This window comes from Chiloscyllium plagiosum, unplaced genomic scaffold, assembly GCF_037043375.1.
Source record: "Chiloscyllium plagiosum isolate Xiang-an unplaced genomic scaffold, Cpla_swu_hap1 HiC_scaffold_42, whole genome shotgun sequence".
NCBI lineage: Eukaryota > Metazoa > Chordata > Chondrichthyes > Orectolobiformes > Hemiscylliidae > Chiloscyllium > Chiloscyllium plagiosum.
Genome location: NW_028270180.1, coordinates 60,716,573 through 60,722,326, shown reverse-complemented (window position 1 = coordinate 60,722,326; position 5,754 = coordinate 60,716,573). Strand labels below are relative to the sequence as shown.

General features: G+C 49.8%; 1 pseudogene; it reads left to right on the top strand.

The window, feature by feature from the left end:
- The first annotated feature begins 4,715 nt into the window (after positions 1–4,715).
- Positions 4,716–5,546, top strand: LOC148137830 (putative G protein-coupled receptor 139; annotated as a pseudogene).
- The last annotated feature ends 208 nt before the right edge of the window (positions 5,547–5,754 follow it).

Below are 5,754 nucleotides of genomic sequence, written 5' to 3'. Positions count from 1 at the left end.
AGAGAGAGAGAGAGAGAGAGAGAGAGAGAGACAGACAGACAGACAGACAGAGACAGAGACAGAGAGAGAGAGAAAGTGCTGCACGCAGCAGTGAGAGTGGTGGAGCATGAATCTTGTTTGGGGAGTAGGTGCTACAACAGATATACAGTGAGTGTGAGGGAGCAGAGAGAATATGGTGAGCTGTATCCTGACAGAGAGGGGAAGATTATTGCTGCTTATCCTGTATTGCTGGACGTTTCCTCAGACCTCAGATACTGCACTGAACTGGGTGGTGAGCTCAGACCATGCTCGGTGTGTCTGGTGGTATGGCCCCCCTCTATACTAGCCCCTCCACCAGGACTTCCATGCCCCTGTCGACAAACCGTGATGTAAGTGCCTCTTATCTGCCATGCTCGAGGTAAACTGTGCAGGCAGCTCCGAACTGAGAAAGCTCAACCGTGTGCCCCTTGGCCTTTTAAAGATGGCACCAGCGCCAGCGATCACTGAATATCCAGGGGCATCCGGGCGATGGTGAGTACCACCCGCCATGATGGATGGGAGAATCAGGCCATTATTGAATGAGAGGGACATCATGGGGTGGGGTGGGTAGTTAATGAGGTAAGTTTGAAGTGATAGCACCGGGAAATAGCTCAGCCTCGTGCAGACGGTCCCTCTGTCACACTCAATGAAAATTAAACAAAGATAAATTATTGTTAGAATCTGCCCAATGAGTCATAGATTCTGTTGAAACCAATTCCAGTTACAAAGATGCAGAACAAATGTTCATCTGACTTCACATTAATATCCCTTTTTCCCATCTTTCCTGGGAAGACTGGCTCATGTTACAGGATGCTATCGAATTGCTGACATTTCAGCATTCTGAAACCTGGGAACACAGCCTTCCATGACATTGTCTCTCAGTCTCCCCCTCTCTGTCTACTTCCCAACCCACTCCCATGCGGTGATATTTAAACTGATTCCCCCGCCATCTCTCTCTGGCAGTGATGTTCACACCCACAACACCCCCTTGTCAGGGCACAATGGGGATATGGAGCTGTAAATGGGTGGAAGCTGCACAACCTGTCACTTCCAGCACGGGCTGCTAGTTTCCCCACGGTGGGCAGGGATCTAACACAGTGTTGCTGAGCAATGTACTGGGTGGGGGTGGGGGGGGGGGATGTACACAGTCCTAAATGCTGGGAGGGTAACTGCTCCTGGGTTACAGATCAATGCTCTGGTTTTGTGTACACAGCCCTACATGCTGGGAGGGTAACTGTTCCTGGGTTACTGATCAATGCCCTGGTTTGGTGTACACAGCCCTACATGCTGGGAGGGTAACTGCTCCTGGGTTACAGATCAATGCACTGGGGTGGGGTACACAGTCCTACATGCTGGGAGGGTAACTGCTCCTGGTTTACAAATCAATGCACTGGGGTGGTGTACACAGTCCTACATGCTGGGAGGGTAACTGCTCCTGGGTTACAGATGAATGCCCTGGTTTGGTGTACACAGCCCTATATGCTGGGAAGGTAACTGCCCCTGGGTTACAGATCAATGCACTGAGGGGGGAATGTACACAGTCCTACATGCTGGGAGGGTAACTGCTCCTGGTTTACAGATCAATGCCCTGGTTTGGGGTACACAGCCCTACATGCTGGGAGGGTAACTGCTCCTGGGTTACAGATCAATGCACTGGGGTGGTGTGCACAGTCCTACATGCTGGGAGGGTAACTGCTCCTGGGTTACAGATCAATGAACTGGTCTGGGGGGCACAGTCCTACATGCTGGGAGGGTAACTGCTCCTGGGTTACAGATCAATGCACTGGGGTGGGGTACACAGCCCTACATGCTGGGAGGGTAACTGCTCCTGGGTTACAGATCAATGCACTGGGGGGCGGGGGATGTACACAGTCCTACATGCTGGGAGGGTAACTGCTGCTGGTTTACAGATCAATGCCCTGGTTTGGGGTACACAGCCCTACATGCAGGGAGGGTAACTGCTCCTGGGTTACAGATCAATGCCCTGGTTTGGGGTACACAGCCCTACATGCAGGGAGGGTAACTGCTCCTGGGTTACAGATCAATGCACTGGGGTGGTGTGCACAGTCCTACATGCTGGGAGGGGAACTGCTCCTGGGTTACAGATCAATGCCCTGGTTTGGTGTACACAGCCCTACATGCTGGGAGGGTAACCATTCCTGGGTTACAGATGAATGCCCTGGTTTGGTGTACACAGCCCTACATGCTGGGAGGGTAACTGCTCCTGGGTTACAGATCAATGCACTGGTTTGGTGTACACAGCCCTACATGCTGGGAGGGTAACTGCTCCTGGGTTACAGATCAATGCACTGGTTTGGGGTACACAGTCCTACATGCTGGGAGGGTAACTACTCCTGGTTTACAGATCAATGCACTGGGGTGGGGTACACGGCCCTACATGCTGGGAGGGTAACTGCTCCTGGTTTACAGATCAATGCACTGGGGTGGGGTACACGGCCCTACATGCTGGGAGGGTAACTGCTCCTGGATTACAGATCAATGCACTGTGGTGGGGTACACAGCCCTACATGTTGGGAGGGTAACTGCTCCTGGGTTACAGATCAATGCCCTGGTTTGGTGTACACAGCCCTACATGCTGGGAGGGTAACTGCTCCTGGTTTACAGATCAATGCACTGGGGTGGTGTACACAGCTCTAGATGCTGGGATGGTAACTGCTCCTGGGTTACAGATTAATTCACAGGTGATCACTGCATAGTTCGCTGTGCTGGTCAGACTATCTGGTTGATGTTTATAGATCATGCACTGAAGTGGTTTGTGTAGCTCCCCGTGCTGGATGGATATTTGTTCCAGCTTCACACATTAGTGCCCTGATGTGGTCTGCACAGCTCCCAGTGTTGGACACAAATGTAGCCTGTGCACAGTACATCATGCTGGTGGGGAGGATAAAGGGGAAAGGTGATGGACTGGTCAAGGAGATCCTGGAAAGTTCTGTCCCCGACATTCTATAACTGACATTCCCCGGAACGTTCTGTCCCCGACATTCTATAACTGTCATTCCCCGGAACTTTCTATCCCCGACATTCTATAACTGACATTCCCCGGAACGTTCTGTCCCTAACACTCTATAACTGTCATTCCCCGGAACATTCTGTCCCCGACATTCCATAACTGACATTCCCCGGAACTTTCTGTCCCTAACATTCTATAATTGTCATTCCCCGGAACGTTCTGTCCCCGACATTCTATAACTGACATTCCCCGGAACGTTCTGTCCTTGACATTCTATAACTGACATTCTCCGGAACGTTCTGTCCCCGACATTCTATAACTGACATTCCCCGGAACGTTCTGTCCCTAACATTCTATAACTGACATTCCCCGGAACGTTCTGTCCCCGACATTCTATAACTGTCATTCCCCGGAACGTTCTGTCCCCGACATTCTATAACTGACATTCCTCGGAACGTTCTGTCCCTGACATTCTATAACTGACATTCCCCGGAACGTTCTGTCCCCGACATTCTATAACTGACACACCCCGGAACGTTCTGTCCCTGACATTCTATAACTGACATTCCCCGGAACGTTCTGTCCCCGACATTCTATAACTGACACACCCCGGAACGTTCTGTCCCTGACATTCTATAACTGACATTCCCCGGAAAGTTCTGTCCCCGACATTCTATAACTGACACACCCCGGAACGTTCTGTCCCTGACATTCTATAACTGACATTCCCCGGAACGTTCTGTCCCCGACATTCTATAACTGACATTCCCCGGAACGTTCTGTCCCCGACATTCTATAACTGTCATTCCCCGGAACGTTCTGTCCCTGACATTCTATAACTGACATTCCCCGGAACGTTCTGTCCCCGACATTCTATAACTGACATTCTCCGGAACGTTCTGTCCCCGACATTCTATAACTGACATTCCCCGGAACATTCTGTCCCCAACATTCTATAACTGTCATTCCCCGGAACGTTCTGTCCCCGACATTCTATAACTGACATTCCCCGGAACGTTCTGTCCCTGACATTCTATAACTGACATTCCCCGGAACGTTCTGTCCCCGACATTCTATAACTGACACACCCCGGAACGTTCTGTCCCTGACATTCTATAACTGACATTCCCCGGAACGTTCTGTCCCCGACATTCTATAACTGACACACCCCGGAACGTTCTGTCCCTAACATTCTATAACTGACATTCCCCGGAACGTTCAGTCCCCGACATTCTATAACTGACATTACCCGGAACGTTCTGTCCCCAACATTCTATAACTGTCATTCCCCGGAATGTTCTGTCCCTGACATTCTATAACTGACATTCCCCTGAACGTTCTGTCCCTGACATTCTATAACTGACATTCCCCGGAACGTTCTGTCCCTGACATTCTATACCTGACATTCCCCGGAATGTTCTGTCCCCAACATTCTATAACTGACATTCCCCGGAACGTTCTGTCCCTGACATTCTGTAACTGACATTGTTGTCAGTAATTCCGACCTTCCCATTTGTTACTCCAGCTCCGATTATTTTAATAAATCCCTGAATGCAGGGACACATTTGAAAATCTCACTGGGTCCCCGATCAAACGGGTCCCTTTGCCTCCAGGCTGATGGATAATGGGTTTGTTTTCCTTCCTCACAGTTAACGTAGTGACCATCTACGTCCTGCTTTATAAAGATTGTGGATTGTCTCCATGTGTCAGACGTTACCTGGGGGCCATGGCAGCGGCGGATCTCCTGGTCATTATCCTCGACCTGATACTGAGACACATTCCCATTGTTTATTGGGAACAGTTTAATTTCCTAAACTCCGTCCCCGTGTGTAATATCCACGCCATCCTGCTTTATGCAGCCACTGACTGCTCCGTCTGGTTCACCGTCACTTTCACCTTTGATCGGTTTGTGGCCATTTGTTGCCAGAAGCTGAAAAGTAAATATTGCAGTGAGAAAACGGCGGCTGTGTTTCTGGGAGCAGTGACTCTGCTGAGCTGTTTAAAGAACATTTTCTGGTATTTTATGCTCTCAGCTCGGTATTCACTGGGGAACTAGCCCTGGTTTTGTGGTGGAACAATCGCTGTTCGATCCTCCAGTGTCTGGGTCACAATCGAGTTCCTCCACCACATTCTAACCCCGTGCGTCCCATTTCTCCTGATTCTGCTGCTCAATGTTCTCACCGTCAGACACATTGTAGTGACCAGCAGATCCCGCAGGAGACTCCGCGCTCACACCAATGGGGACGCTCAGTCTGACACTGAAATGAGAAACCGAAAAAAATCCATCATTTTACTGTTTGTGATCTCGGCCAATTTCATTCTGTTATGGTCAATGTTAATGCTGTATTCTATATGGAGTCGGATGTGGGTGTTTGGATATCGGTCTGTGTATCTCGATTACATTGTGCTGGAATTGGGCTTCATGCTGCAGCTCCTCAGTTGCTGCACAAACACCGCGATTTATGCCGTGACCCAGACTAAGTTCAGGCAGCAGCTGAAGAATGTGCTGAAATATCCCTTCACCCAGATCCATCCATCCATCAAATTCCCTCATTAATCAATCTATCCGGGATTTTCTCATTTCAGTTCAGTGTTTCAGCGATGGGGCAGCCTGTCGCTGTAGTAACAGACTGAGGGTAGCATTGGTTTGTCCATCCTTATCCCACAGGGGGGTTACAGGGAAACATTTCAATGTTTCTCACAACTCAGGGGCCAGTGAGAAAAGGCACCATCCCACTGACTGTATCCATCACTTCCATTTGTAA